Here is a 15,706-nt window from a genome sequence, read left to right as displayed (position 1 = left end):
GGTACAATGGTGTTGCATCTGTAAGAAGTCCCCGCGCCGCACGCAAATGGCGCAGAGCGGTGCAGTTGGGGCCGCGCCGTCTCCGCTAGGTGCTGTTATACACCCGCCCCTCCAGCCTCCTGTGCGACGACAGCCATGCATGAAGACTTGGCCTGCGCTGTGCAGCTGCTTCTGTTGTGCACATAAACCTCTCCATTTATGACCCCACCAGTCCCAGCGAAGACTAGAGAGCCCCCCCCCCCCAATTACCCACAATGCCCCAGCGGAGACTATGGCCCCGCCCATTACCCACAATGCCCTGGTTAAAGCAGCTGTAAACACTAATGCCCACTAGAGATATGATGGCCTCACCTGCTGGATGTGCAGCTCTGCCTGCAGGAACTGAAGCCCGGCCACCGCACCCACCCCAGAAGACATGGAGTTCAGAACTGCTGCGTCCTCCCCAGAGCTGCCGCTCACTAGCCCTGCTCCCCGCTCACTGATTGGATGGTGCGTCTGGAGTGTAGTGGCTGCTGGGAGATCCTACCACTAGCCAATACATTCTATCCAGCAGATCAGTGAAGTGGCTAGAGTGGAGCTACTGAAGAGAGGAGCATTTTAGCATTCCCTAAAATAACGTAAACTGCGTTTTATGTCCGACGGCGGGGGTAATTACAGAGGCTGGTTGGGATGGGCACATGGGGCAAGAAAACCAGGTTTCCCCCCTCCTCTAATGCTTTTTGGGGTATTTCTTGACCTCAGCGACGGGTATGGGTTGTAAAAAGTGGCGCTCTGTGAAGCTGGCCATTCAGGAACTAGGAAAGCTGGGTGACAGAACATGTTGGTAACCTGATGACCATCATGGAGCTCCCTACCACTGACACGAACAGAGCCTCGCTCGGTAGTCGTCACCCCACTTGCCTCGGCTCCTGAAAACAAAGTGGTGTAGACATGTAATGATGTTGTGCAGAAGACTAGGAAAGTTGGAGGCAAGTTGTGGTGGCGGCCATATTCAGTTCACTTAGATACAAAAATATCGGATTAGTCATCTTAGTGACTTGGCGGAAGATGATGATTGTGATTTGTTCCCGCCAGGAACTTTTGTTCTAAAAGGAACAATTCCGTGGCCCCTTCAGCAGCACTCTGCGCTCTCACACTAACCTGCTATAGTGTGAGTGCAGAGCGCTGCTGAAGGGGCAGCTTTAAAATCCACCCCACAGGTCAATTTAAACTGTAGATTGTTTTTCCGCATTATATGGATGAGATTTCTTTAAACGTGTGACTACTTCTCCATTCACTTCTGTGGAGCTGACGGAGATGGTCAAGCACTGAGCTCCCATGAACGGCGGAGTCGTAGTCATGCAATGAGACTAGTGCTACGCGACCAAGATTGCTGTATAGCCCTGCGACCTCACACTCTCGGGCCGGCTTCACACCACCGGTTTCCTATTGTTCAATCCACAGTCGTCGTCCACACGGAGGATCCGCAGCAAATCACATGCATTGAAAGATACATACTACTGCTACTTCCTTCACTCTCGCGGTCATCCGCATTGCAGATTCTGCAGGAACGCAGGGTCACCGTCTGGGTTAACGGCCAGATTCCGCAGTGGTATCCCGCATTCGGAATGTGAAGCGGTCGTGTGCAACCGGCCTTACTGAAGACAATGGAGTTGCGATACAACTCACAAGTAGCTGCGACCAATATATTGCAAAAATCCAACCTCGTAGAGGTTTAAGCAATCTATAGGTTGTGGGAACTTGCGCGACCCCATTGATATATTTGAGAATGCAAGTTCACAGGGCTGCACAGCGATCTTTGGTCACATGACCCATGTCATGGCGAAAGACTCCATAGAGCTCCAGCCTTAGGGCTCATGTCCACGACTGTGTTCTCACCGCAGAGACGCAGCGTTTTACGCATACCACCGTGGGCTCTTCGGCCAGATTCACACAGATGTATTTGCGCAGCATATTATGCATGAAAAATATACATGCTAAATACACGTCAGTAGAACCCGCTGATTGCAGCGAGTTCCTTCACATAAGTGTATTTTGCATGCGCATTTTGTTTAAAAAAAAAAGCAGTCCCCTTTATTTTCTCGTGCATTTCTGCAGGGGCAGAACATGTATTATTCTAATTACACTAATTGCCCATTTCAATAAATGGCGGCATGGTTGCGTGTTTTTTTGCGCTTGCAAATGTGCTTGATTCGTGCTAACAAAAGTACAGTAAGGGCCGCTTCACACAAACATATTTGTTTCAATGGATGCCTTCAGAATTCTCTTTACTCACACATTTCGCATGCGTGCAAAACCTCACCATGCTCTATTTTTGTGCACATTTGCGCACCAAGGGTCCCTGTACAAGTCTATGGGAAGTGTGCACGTAACCGATTCCTATCTCCAAAAAAAGTTATAATAAACAGCGATAAAGTCTTATAAACTCCAAAATGGTACAAATAAAAACTACAGGACATCACGCAAAAACACGAGCCGTCGCACAAGTATCATGCGATACTTCCGCCATGTATCACGTGGACATGAGGCCTAAATCTAAGTGCTTGGTTGTTAGCAGCCGCAGCTGCGCTGCACCTCTTGCTCATCAGTTTTTTTTCCTGCTTTTGGAAACTGCTGTAGGAAAGGGGGTGCACCAGTACTGGAGGTACTGCAATACCAGGTCAATGTGCGGAGTGGACAGAGCAAGCACTTTTTCCAGCTCCCTGTTCTAAAAATCCATTTAATATATGATCCCCAGATAGGGGACGTATCAGATGCAACACGCTCAGCCAGCACTCCGGGCACACCCACAATGCACTGAGGGAGCCGGAAGACCTTTGCATAGCCCCGCCCAACGCCTTCTCAACCAGGGTGAGCCGTCCCCGCGGGAGACCCGCGCCTGAATGGAGCATGTCCGGATTTTTTCCTGCACGCGGGACCCGCGCCTGCAGGGAAAAATGACATCCGCAGGTATTTTACTACCTGCAGGTGTCTAATGCATCCATATCCATTGCATAGCGCCGATCGCAATGTCGGGGGTGGGGGGGTCCGAACAGCCCGGGATGACAGCTCCATGCTGCGGACACCGACAGCATGGAGCTGTCATGTCCAGAGCCCGAGGGGCTTTATTCTCTGCAGGACACATGTTTTTACTTCCTCAGAGAATAAAGCCCACTTCGGGAGGACGTAAAAACACTATGGCCCGGGGCGTGGCTTAGCAAGCAAGGAGAGAGGTCGCACGCTGTTTTGCTCCTCCACAGAATCTCCCTTTTCAGCCCTTTTCTGGGTCAAATCAGTGACCCAAACAGAGGCAGACAAGAGCACAGCACCTGGGGACCCACCAGAACCCACAACCGGCCCGGACAAGGCTCACCTGGTGATCTCCAGCCGCCAAAAAGAAGCCGAAGAGCCGCGGCCCGCGCCCTAACCCGACAAGTACCGCGCTCAGAAACACCCGGCGAGGACCGCTCACGGAGCCCCAAGCAGAGGACTATGGCACAAGGTAACCCCTGCCGACTTGGAGGGGAGGCTCTGTCACCCTCAGTGCCCGCGCTCTCACCGCAGCGCCTTGCAAATACACAGCCGCGGCTCCCTCCCTCTGAATATACCGCCGTGGCCACCAACCTGCAACTCGGCGGCACATACAATCATCAGGGTGATCCCCCGCTGGACTAATCCCCACGCTGGTGGTTTTCCCCCTCCTGCTCCCCAGAGCCGACAATCAGCACGGGCGGGCACACCGGAAGATCTGCACCTAGTCTCTAGCTCCCTGTGAGGCAGCGGCCATCTCGCCCCCCCTCCCCCCTGAGTCGAGCAGGCTGCTTGGCATACTAGCCAGACCAGAGCAGAAAAGTAAAAAAGAGAGGATACTGTGATCCTCCCAGCACATCAACACCAGGCAAAGTTTAAAGCAGTACTCACTATTTCTGACGTGCAGCGGGGGAACGGAGGTCCTCTCCCCGGAGCTCTCAGACCGACAGCAGGCTCCATTAAAGTATAGTGCAATTCAAATATCAATGCACCACAGCACCATCTAGTGGCCAAAACAGAGATAACCAGGACCTGAACCTCTTCTCATCCCTTTCTCAAAGCACTAAACAAAGCCAATCCTTGCCCATTAGAAAGAGCAACGAGGCCCCTAAGGCCTCCTTCCCACGAGCGTGACGGGCTCCGCCGCGTAATATTACGCAGTGAAGCCCGTCACGGCGCCCCCCAGAGACCCCATACTTACCAGCGGAAGATCGCGTGAAGACACTTCCCTGCACACCGCCGTCGCGTCATGTGACACGCCCACCGCGTCACATGACGCGGCCGGCCGTGTCACGTGACGCACCGGCCGCGTCATATGACGCGCGGCGGTAGGCGGGGAAGCGTTTTTTCACGCTATCTTCCGCTGGTTGCAGCGGGAGATAGCGTGAACGGAAGCCGTCAGCGCGTACACCCGCAGCAAATAGAACATGCTGCGGGTGACAACGGGAGATTTCACGGTGCGTAATTCCGCGGTGGAATTACGCATCGTGTGCATTGTGCTATTAGGTTCAATAGAACCTAATAGCATGGGGCAACGCAGCGGATTTTTGCCGCGGATTTACGCGGCGTAAATCCGTTCGTGGGAAGGAGGCCTAAGGCCTCATGTCCACGGGGAAAATAAGAATTAAAATCCGCAGCGGATTTTAACTCTTCTCCCGCGCGCGGATCCGCACCCCATAGGGATGCATTGACCACCCGCGGGTAGATAAATACCCGCGGATCGTCAATAAAAGTGATTTTAAAAAAAATGGAGCATGAAAAAAATCTGGACCATGCTCCATTTTCATGCGGGTCTCCCGCGGGCTTCTATTGAAGCCTATGGAAGCCGTCCGGATCCGCGGGACACAAAAATCATATTTTACTTACACGCTCCGGTTCTTCTCTTCGGCACCGCGCCATCTTCTCTCAGTCGCGGCCGGATCATTTTGCTTCGGCCCGGCGCATGCGCGAGGCACGTCACCGACGTCATCATGCACATCCGCCGAGCCGAAGAATGAAGATCCGGCCGCGACGAGAGAAGATGACGCCGCCGCGAAGAGAAGAAACGGAGCGGATGGGAGGTGAGTTTATTCTCATTTATTCCCATTTTCAGCGCTCATGTCCGCGGGGCAGGAGGGACCCGCTGCAGATTCTACATGGAGAATCTGCAGCGGATCTGATTTTCCCCGTGGACATGAGGCCTAAGTGTGTTGAGAAGAGGGACCCACAGTTAACTACAAGGAGAATACCTCCCCACCTTACTGCCAAGTGATCTGTGGAGGAATATCTGCATAGCCAGACTGCTATATAGAAACTGTCAGCAACCCACAAAGACAGACCCTGTGCCAAAGGGTACTGACAGAAAAACACTATATAGCCTCCTCAGCATTACAAAATAGCCTGGAAGCAAGTCCCAGCCCCCGCAACACCCAAGGAAGCAATACATCGCGCGCCTCGCAGACGCAAATATCAAATTCCCGGTGCGACCCAGCGGACTCCTCAATCCCAAACACTTTCTTCTCAGCAAATACTGATAGTTCTAAAAAAAGAAAGGACTCTTATCAGGCAAAGCCACACTTAACAAATCTTCAAAACTCTACAGGAGCGCTACCTAAGGCACTCAAGATGGAATAGCAGGACTCTATGTTCTAACTCCACCCGCCACATGAGGCTCCTCAGCAACACATAACAGGACCACTCAACATCAATGAGCTTCTAAAGGAACTTTTAACAAACAACTACGCCTTCCAACGCCTCCATAAAGAATACGCCACCCAGTAGACCACTATACAACAAATAGCGACCAATCCACAGCGCATATCCAAGAATTAACTATTCAGGATGGTTAAGCGACGTATTAAAGCAACGGCCCCCAGGAGACTCTCAGAGTACTTCCCGCCTGGCACACAGAGCAACAAAAACAAACCCGCCACATCTCATTCAAACATCCCCGTAACCGAAGAAATACCCAACACCCACAGCCCTGCGGCTCTGTCTCCATACTCCTCCACAGGATCTCTCCCGCCTACCCCAGCCAATCCCAACACCTCCCCTGGAAGCGGAGGGAAAAGGAATGTTCAGGACCCCCTACCAGCCTCCCCCTCCCCAAAAGGACCGGCGGCAAAAAAGAGCCAAAATAACAATCCACAAGAAACTCCCCCGCAGACAGATCCTATCAACAATCTCCAAGCTTATCCCGACTCTGAAAGCCCCTTAACTATAAACGCTCTGAAGACTATGCTAATCTCGCTGCAAAAGGACATTTCTAAAGATATACAGAGCCTCTCTGGTCAATTACAATCTAACATCGACCACCTAGCTACCAGAACTGACCACCTTGAACGGAAAATGGGAGAATTTACCAAAGCCCACAACGAGTTGGTAGATGCGCATGGCAGTATGGAAGAAGTCGCATATTTGAGAGAGAAGGTCATAGACTTGGAAGACCGATCCAGAAGAAACAATCTCAAATTTAGGGGAGTTCCAGAGACTGTGACCCCCCCTGACATTCCACAATATATACTCAAATTACTCCAAACGCTCCTCCCGGACCTTCCCGAGATCGAATATGCAGTTGACAGAGCCCACAGAATTCCAAAAGCACGCTCTGTCCCTGAGTCAGCCCCCAGAGAAATCTTAGCAAGAATACACTTCCATAAAATAAAAGAGGAAGTCTTGGCAGTTGGAAGGCGTAGAGGCACACTACCGACTCCATATGAAGACATACAAATATTTCCAGATCTTTCAGCCGCCACTCTGCAGTCTCGGAGAAAGTTTACAGAAGTTACAGCAGCACTACGAGAGGCGCACATCAAGTATAGATGGGGATTCCCAACCAAACTACTGATCTCAAAAAATGGAACCATCCAGGTTGCCACCTCGCCAGAAGAAGGCGTCTCGTTCCTGAAACAATGGGGGATCCCTATCCTTCAGAAGCCTCTGAGGACGGCGGTAGAATCTCCTACAAGAATCGAACAAGACTGGAAAACATCAGATAAGCATGGCAGACACGCATAAATTGATGTTGTAAAGGGTCTTGAACCCATAGTTATATTTCTCCTTTACGGAGCCTAAAGTGGATGGTTTAAAATGCCACCCCTACCTAAGGTTCATTCATCCAGTGCAGATAGGCGCTGGATGAACAATATTTTGATTTTGTTAACTGTTAATGATGTTTTTTTTCCTTATGTCAAATATAGTTATAAAAGGTTCAGTAGGAGGCCACTTCCCTACCCCCCCCCACCATACTTAATATGAAAAAACACAACGACTCCCCAGCGTATAAACCACCTACCAGTTATGCCCATTAGCATCACATCCCTAAATGTAAAAGGCCTGAACAGCCCCTATAAACGTAGCATGCTTTGGAGACAGGCTCTTAAGTCCCACTCAGACATCTTCCTCGCCCAAGAGACACACTTCCTGAGAGATAAACACCCCCCCTGCAACCACCCTAAATTTCCAAACATTTTCCTGGCATCAAATGAAGGGAAAAAAAAGAAAGGCGTAATGATAGCCATTAGCCGGAACGTTACATTTTCCCAAAAAAACGTATACGTGGACCCAGGCGGGCGATTTCTAATATTAGTCTGCGTAATTAACGCCACCACCTACACTCTAGTAAATGTCTACTTCCCATTTAAAAGGCAGGCCAAATTCTTCAAACATGTTCTTTCCGAAGTGGCTAAAATTCGAGAGGGGAATTTGGTGATCGGAGGAGATCTAAACTCAGTGGTGGACCCTACCTTGGACTCCACCGCGAGCGGCAGGGGCATGTCACCCATTGTCCCAATCATACACTCAGAAGAATTATACGACGTGTGGAGGTGCATGCATGGATCGTAGAGGGACTACACGTTTCTCTCCGCGCCACATGCATCTTATTCTAGGATAGATATGTTCCTGCTGCCGTGGGCAGGCCTCGAGGGGGTTTTACAGGCGGATATTGGAACAATATCATGGTCTGACCACGCCCCCATATCCTTAACGCTCCAAGAGAGCCCATTTCAATAAATGGCGGCATGGTTGCGTGTTTTTTTGCGCTTGCAAATGTGCTTGATTCGTGCTAACAAAAGTACAGTAAGGGCCGCTTCACACAAACATATTTGTTTCAATGGATGCCTTCAGAATTCTCTTTACTCACACATTTCGCATGAGTGCAAAACCTCATCATGCTCTATTTGTGTGCACATTTGCGCACCAAGGGTCCCTGTACAAGTCTATGGGAAGTGTGCACGTAACCGATTCCTATCTCCAAAAAAAGTTATAATAAACAGCGATAAAGTCTTATAAACTCCAAAATGGTACAAATAAAAACTACAGGACATCACGCAAAAACACGAGCCGTCGCACAAGTATCATGCGATACTTCCGCCATGTATCACGTGGACATGAGGCCTAAATCTAAGTGCTTGGTTGTTAGCAGCCGCAGCTGTGCTGCACCTCTTGCTCATCAGTTTTTTTTCCCGCTTTTGGAAACTGCTGTAGGAAAGGGGGTGCACCAGTACTGGAGGTACTGCAATACCAGGTCAATGTGCGGAGTGGACAGAGCAAGCACTTTTTCCAGCTCCCTGTTCTAAAAATCCATTTAATATATGATCCCCAGATAGGGGACGTATCAGATGCAACACGCTCAGCCAGCACTCCGGGCACACCCACAATGCACTGAGGGAGCCGGAAGACCTTTGCATAGCCCCGCCCAACGCCTTCTCAACCAGGGTGAGCCGTCCCCGCGGGAGACCCGCGCCTGAATGGAGCATGTCCGGATTTTTTCCTGCACGCGGGACCCGCGCCTGCAGGGAAAAATGACATCCGCAGGTATTTTACTACCTGCAGGTGTCTAATGCATCCATATCCATTGCATAGCGCCGATCGCAATGTCGGGGGTGGGCGGGTCCGAACAGCCCGGGATGACAGCTCCATGCTGCGGACACCGACAGCATGGAGCTGTCACGTCCAGAGCCCGAGGGGCTTTAGTCTCTGCAGGACACATGTTTTTACTTCCTCAGAGAATAAAGCCCACTTCGGGAGGACGTAAAAACACTATGGCCCGGGGCGTGGCTTAGCAAGCAAGGAGAGAGGTCGCACGCTGTTTTGCTCCTCCACAGAATCTCCCTTTTCAGCCCTTTTCTGGGTCAAATCAGTGACCCAAACAGAGGCAGACAAGAGCACAGCACCTGGGGACCCACCAGAACCCACAACCGGCCCGGACAAGGCTCACCTGGTGATCTCCAGCCGCCAAAAAGAAGCCGAAGAGCCGCGGCCCTGCACAGCGGCCCGCGCCCTAACCCGACAAGTACCGCGCTCAGAAACACCCGGCGAGGACCGCTCACGGAGCCCCAAGCAGAGGACTATGGCACAAGGTAACCCCTGCCGACTTGGAGGGGAGGCTCTGTCACCCTCAGTGCCCGCGCTCTCACCGCAGCGCCTTGCAAATACACAGCCGCGGCTCCCTCCCTCTGAATATACCGCCGTGGCCACCAACCTGCAACTCGGCGGCACATACAATCATCAGGGTGATCCCCCGCTGGACTAATCCCCACGCTGGTGGTTTTCCCCCTCCTGCTCCCCAGAGCCGACAATCAGCACGGGCGGGCACACCGGAAGATCTGAACCTAGTCTCTAGCTCCCTGTGAGGCAGCGGCCATCTCGCCCCCCCTCCCCCCTGAGTCGAGCAGGCTGCTTGGCATACTAGCCAGACCAGAGCAGAAAAGTAAAAAAGAGAGGATACTGTGATCCTCCCAGCACATCAACACCAGGCAAAGTTTAAAGCAGTACTCACTATTTCTGACGTGCAGCGGGGGAACGGAGGTCCTCTCCCCGGAGCTCTCAGACCGACAGCAGGCTCCATTAAAGTGTAGTGCAATTCAAATATCAATGCACCACAGCACCATCTAGTGGCCAAAACAGAGATAACCAGGACCTGAACCTCTTCTCATCCCTTTCTCAAAGCACTAAACAAAGCCAATCCTTGCCCATTAGAAAGAGCAACGAGGCCCCTAAGGCCTCCTTCCCACGAGCGTGACGGGCTCCGCCGCGTAATATTACGCAGTGAAGCCCGTCACGGCGCCCCCCAGAGACCCCATACTTACCAGCGGAAGATCGCGTGAAGACACTTCCCTGCACACCGCCGTCGCGTCATGTGACACGCCCACCGCGTCACATGACGCGGCCGGCCGTGTCACGTGACGCGCCGGCCGCGTCATATGACGCGCGGCGGTAGGTGGGGAAGCGTTTTTTCACGCTATCTTCCGCTGGTTGCAGCGGGAGATAGCGTGAACGGAAGCCGTCAGCGCGTACACCCGCAGCAAATAGAACATGCTGCGGGTGACAACGGGAGATTTCACGGTGCGTAATTCCGCGGTGGAATTACGCATCGTGTGCATTGTGCTATTAGGTTCAATAGAACCTAATAGCATGGGGCAACGCAGCGGATTTGTGCCGCGGATTTACGCGGCGTAAATCCGTTCGTGGGAAGGAGGCCTAAGGCCTCATGTCCACGGGGAAAATAAGAATTAAAATCCGCAGCGGATTTTAACTCTTCTCCCGCGCGCGGATCCGCACCCCATAGGGATGCATTGACCACCCGCGGGTAGATAAATACCCGCGGATCGTCAATAAAAGTGATTTTAAAAAAAATGGAGCATGAAAAAAATCTGGACCATGCTCCATTTTCATGCGGGTCTCCCGCGGGGACGGCTCCCGCGGGCTTCTATTGAAGCCTATGGAAGCCGCCTGGATCCGCGGGACACAAAAATCATATTTTACTTACACGCTCCGGTTCTTCTCTTCGGCGCCGCGCCATCTTCTCTCAGTCGCGGCCGGATCATTTTGCTTCGGCCCGGCGCATGCGCGAGGCACGTCACCGACGTCATCATGCACATCCGCCGAGCCGAAGAATGAAGATCCGGCCGCGACGAGAGAAGATGACGCCGCCGCGAAGAGAAGAAACGGAGCGGATGGGAGGTGAGTTTATTCTCATTTATTCCCATTTTCAGCGCTCATGTCCGCGGGGCAGGAGGGACCCGCTGCAGATTCTACATGGAGAATCTGCAGCGGATCTGATTTTCCCCGTGGACATGAGGCCTAAGTGTGTTGAGAAGAGGGACCCACAGTTAACTACAAGGAGAATACCTCCCCACCTTACTGCCAAGTGATCTGTGGAGGAATATCTGCATAGCCAGACTGCTATATAGAAACTGTCAGCAACCCACAAAGACAGACCCTGTGCCAAAGGGTACTGACAGAAAAACACTATATAGCCTCCTCAGCATTACAAAATAGCCTGGAAGCAAGTCCCAGCCCCCGCAACACCCAAGGAAGCAATACATCGCGCGCCTCGCAGACGCAAATATCAAATTCCCGGTGCGACCCAGCGGACTCCTCAATCCCAAACACTTTCTTCTCAGCAAATACTGATAGTTCTAAAAAAAGAAAGGACTCTTATCAGGCAAAGCCACACTTAACAAATCTTCAAAACTCTACAGGAGCGCTACCTAAGGCACTCAAGATGGAATAGCAGGACTCTATGTTCTAACTCCACCCGCCACATGAGGCTCCTCAGCAACACATAACAGGACCACTCAACATCAATGAGCTTCTAAAGGAACTTTTAACAAACAACTACGCCTTCCAACGCCTCCATAAAGAATACGCCACCCAGTAGACCACTATACAACAAATAGCGACCAATCCACAGCGCATATCCAAGAATTAACTATTCAGGATGGTTAAGCGACGTATTAAAGCAACGGCCCCCAGGAGACTCTCAGAGTACTTCCCGCCTGGCACACAGAGCAACAAAAACAAACCCGCCACATCTCATTCAAACATCCCCGTAACCGAAGAAATACCCAACACCCACAGCCCTGCGGCTCTGTCTCCATACTCCTCCACAGGATCTCTCCCGCCTACCCCAGCCAATCCCAACACCTCCCCTGGAAGCGAAGGGAAAAGGAATGTTCAGGACCCCCTACCAGCCTCCCCCTCCCCAAAAGGACCGGCGGCAAAAAAGAGCCAAAATAACAATCCACAAGAAACTCCCCCGCAGACAGATCCTATCAACAATCTCCAAGCTTATCCCGACTCTGAAAGCCCCTTAACTATAAACGCTCTGAAGACTATGCTAATCTCGCTGCAAAAGGACATTTCTAAAGATATACAGAGCCTCTCTGGTCAATTACAATCTAACATCGACCACCTAGCTACCAGAACTGACCACCTTGAACGGAAAATGGGAGAATTTACCAAAGCCCACAACGAGTTGGTAGATGCGCATGGCAGTATGGAAGAAGTCGCATATTTGAGAGAGAAGGTCATAGACTTGGAAGACCGATCCAGAAGAAACAATCTCAAATTTAGGGGAGTTCCAGAGACTGTGACCCCCCCTGACATTCCACAATATATACTCAAATTACTCCAAACGCTCCTCCCGGACCTTCCCGAGATCGAATATGCAGTTGACAGAGCCCACAGAATTCCAAAAGCACGCTCTGTCCCTGAGTCAGCCCCCAGAGAAATCTTAGCAAGAATACACTTCCATAAAATAAAAGAGGAAGTCTTGGCAGTTGGAAGGCGTAGAGGCACACTACCGACTCCATATGAAGACATACAAATATTTCCAGATCTTTCAGCCGCCACTCTGCAGTCTCGGAGAAAGTTTACAGAAGTTACAGCAGCACTACGAGAGGCGCACATCAAGTATAGATGGGGATTCCCAACCAAACTACTGATCTCAAAAAATGGAACCATCCAGGTTGCCACCTCGCCAGAAGAAGGCGTCTCGTTCCTGAAACAATGGGGGATCCCTATCCTTCAGAAGCCTCTGAGGACGGCGGTAGAATCTCCTACAAGAATCGAACAAGACTGGAAAACATCAGATAAGCATGGCAGACACGCATAAATTGATGTTGTAAAGGGTCTTGAACCCATAGTTATATTTCTCCTTTACGGAGCCTAAAGTGGATGGTTTAAAATGCCACCCCTACCTAAGGTTCATTCATCCAGTGCAGATAGGCGCTGGATGAACAATATTTTGATTTTGTTAACTGTTAATGATGTTTTTTTTCCTTATGTCAAATATAGTTATAAAAGGTTCAGTAGGAGGCCACTTCCCTACCCCCCCCCCACCATACTTAATATGAAAAAACACAACGACTCCCCAGCGTATAAACCACCTACCAGTTATGCCCATTAGCATCACATCCCTAAATGTAAAAGGCCTGAACAGCCCCTATAAACGTAGCATGCTTTGGAGACAGGCTCTTAAGTCCCACTCAGACATCTTCCTCGCCCAAGAGACACACTTCCTGAGAGATAAACACCCCCCCTGCAACCACCCTAAATTTCCAAACATTTTCCTGGCATCAAATGAAGGGAAAAAAAAGAAAGGCGTAATGATAGCCATTAGCCGGAACGTTACATTTTCCCAAAAAAACGTATACGTGGACCCAGGCGGGCGATTTCTAATATTAGTCTGCGTAATTAACGCCACCACCTACACTCTAGTAAATGTCTACTTCCCATTTAAAAGGCAGGCCAAATTCTTCAAACATGTTCTTTCCGAAGTGGCTAAAATTCGAGAGGGGAATTTGGTGATCGGAGGAGATCTAAACTCAGTGGTGGACCCTACCTTGGACTCCACCGCGAGCGGCAGGGGCATGTCACCCATTGTCCCAATCATACACTCAGAAGAATTATACGACGTGTGGAGGTGCATGCATGGATCGTAGAGGGACTACACGTTTCTCTCCGCGCCACATGCATCTTATTCTAGGATAGATATGTTCCTGCTGCCGTGGGCAGGCCTCGAGGGGGTTTTACAGGCGGATATTGGAACAATATCATGGTCTGACCACGCCCCCATATCCTTAACGCTCCAAGAGAGCCCATTTCAATAAATGGCGGCATGGTTGCGTGTTTTTTTGCGCTTGCAAATGTGCTTGATTCGTGCTAACAAAAGTACAGTAAGGGCCGCTTCACACAAACATATTTGTTTCAATGGATGCCTTCAGAATTCTCTTTACTCACACATTTCGCATGAGTGCAAAACCTCATCATGCTCTATTTGTGTGCACATTTGCGCACCAAGGGTCCCTGTACAAGTCTATGGGAAGTGTGCACGTAACCGATTCCTATCTCCAAAAAAAGTTATAATAAACAGCGATAAAGTCTTATAAACTCCAAAATGGTACAAATAAAAACTACAGGACATCACGCAAAAACACGAGCCGTCGCACAAGTATCATGCGATACTTCCGCCATGTATCACGTGGACATGAGGCCTAAATCTAAGTGCTTGGTTGTTAGCAGCCGCAGCTGTGCTGCACCTCTTGCTCATCAGTTTTTTTTCCCGCTTTTGGAAACTGCTGTAGGAAAGGGGGTGCACCAGTACTGGAGGTACTGCAATACCAGGTCAATGTGCGGAGTGGACAGAGCAAGCACTTTTTCCAGCTCCCTGTTCTAAAAATCCATTTAATATATGATCCCCAGATAGGGGACGTATCAGATGCAACACGCTCAGCCAGCACTCCGGGCACACCCACAATGCACTGAGGGAGCCGGAAGACCTTTGCATAGCCCCGCCCAACGCCTTCTCAACCAGGGTGAGCCGTCCCCGCGGGAGACCCGCGCCTGAATGGAGCATGTCCGGATTTTTTCCTGCACGCGGGACCCGCGCCTGCAGGGAAAAATGACATCCGCAGGTATTTTACTACCTGCAGGTGTCTAATGCATCCATATCCATTGCATAGCGCCGATCGCAATGTCGGGGGTGGGCGGGTCCGAACAGCCCGGGATGACAGCTCCATGCTGCGGACACCGACAGCATGGAGCTGTCACGTCCAGAGCCCGAGGGGCTTTAGTCTCTGCAGGACACATGTTTTTACTTCCTCAGAGAATAAAGCCCACTTCGGGAGGACGTAAAAACACTATGGCCCGGGGCGTGGCTTAGCAAGCAAGGAGAGAGGTCGCACGCTGTTTTGCTCCTCCACAGAATCTCCCTTTTCAGCCCTTTTCTGGGTCAAATCAGTGACCCAAACAGAGGCAGACAAGAGCACAGCACCTGGGGACCCACCAGAACCCACAACCGGCCCGGACAAGGCTCACCTGGTGATCTCCAGCCGCCAAAAAGAAGCCGAAGAGCCGCGGCCCTGCACAGCGGCCCGCGCCCTAACCCGACAAGTACCGCGCTCAGAAACACCCGGCGAGGACCGCTCACGGAGCCCCAAGCAGAGGACTATGGCACAAGGTAACCCCTGCCGACTTGGAGGGGAGGCTCTGTCACCCTCAGTGCCCGCGCTCTCACCGCAGCGCCTTGCAAATACACAGCCGCGGCTCCCTCCCTCTGAATATACCGCCGTGGCCACCAACCTGCAACTCGGCGGCACATACAATCATCAGGGTGATCCCCCGCTGGACTAATCCCCACGCTGGTGGTTTTCCCCCTCCTGCTCCCCAGAGCCGACAATCAGCACGGGCGGGCACACCGGAAGATCTGAACCTAGTCTCTAGCTCCCTGTGAGGCAGCGGCCATCTCGCCCCCCCTCCCCCCTGAGTCGAGCAGGCTGCTTGGCATACTAGCCAGACCAGAGCAGAAAAGTAAAAAAGAGAGGATACTGTGATCCTCCCAGCACATCAACACCAGGCAAAGTTTAAAGCAGTACTCACTATTTCTGACGTGCAGCGGGGGAACGGAGGTCCTCTCCCCGGAGCTCTCAGA

At 51.4% G+C, this 15,706-nt stretch overlaps 3 pseudogenes; all 3 read right to left on the bottom strand.

The window, feature by feature from the left end:
• Window positions 1-2,622: 2,622 nt before the first annotated feature.
• On the bottom strand, window positions 2,623-2,750 carry LOC136601105 (U2 spliceosomal RNA; annotated as a pseudogene).
• Window positions 2,751-8,478: 5,728 nt separating this feature from the next.
• On the bottom strand, window positions 8,479-8,606 carry LOC136601104 (U2 spliceosomal RNA; annotated as a pseudogene).
• Window positions 8,607-14,363: 5,757 nt separating this feature from the next.
• Window positions 14,364-14,491, bottom strand: LOC136601103 (U2 spliceosomal RNA; annotated as a pseudogene).
• Window positions 14,492-15,706: the final 1,215 nt, after the last annotated feature.

Source organism: Eleutherodactylus coqui, unplaced genomic scaffold, assembly GCF_035609145.1.
Source record: "Eleutherodactylus coqui strain aEleCoq1 unplaced genomic scaffold, aEleCoq1.hap1 HAP1_SCAFFOLD_30, whole genome shotgun sequence".
Classification (NCBI taxonomy): Eukaryota; Metazoa; Chordata; class Amphibia; order Anura; family Eleutherodactylidae; genus Eleutherodactylus; species Eleutherodactylus coqui.
Note: the sequence above shows the minus strand (reverse complement) of the source record. Positions and strands in the feature narration are given on the sequence as shown.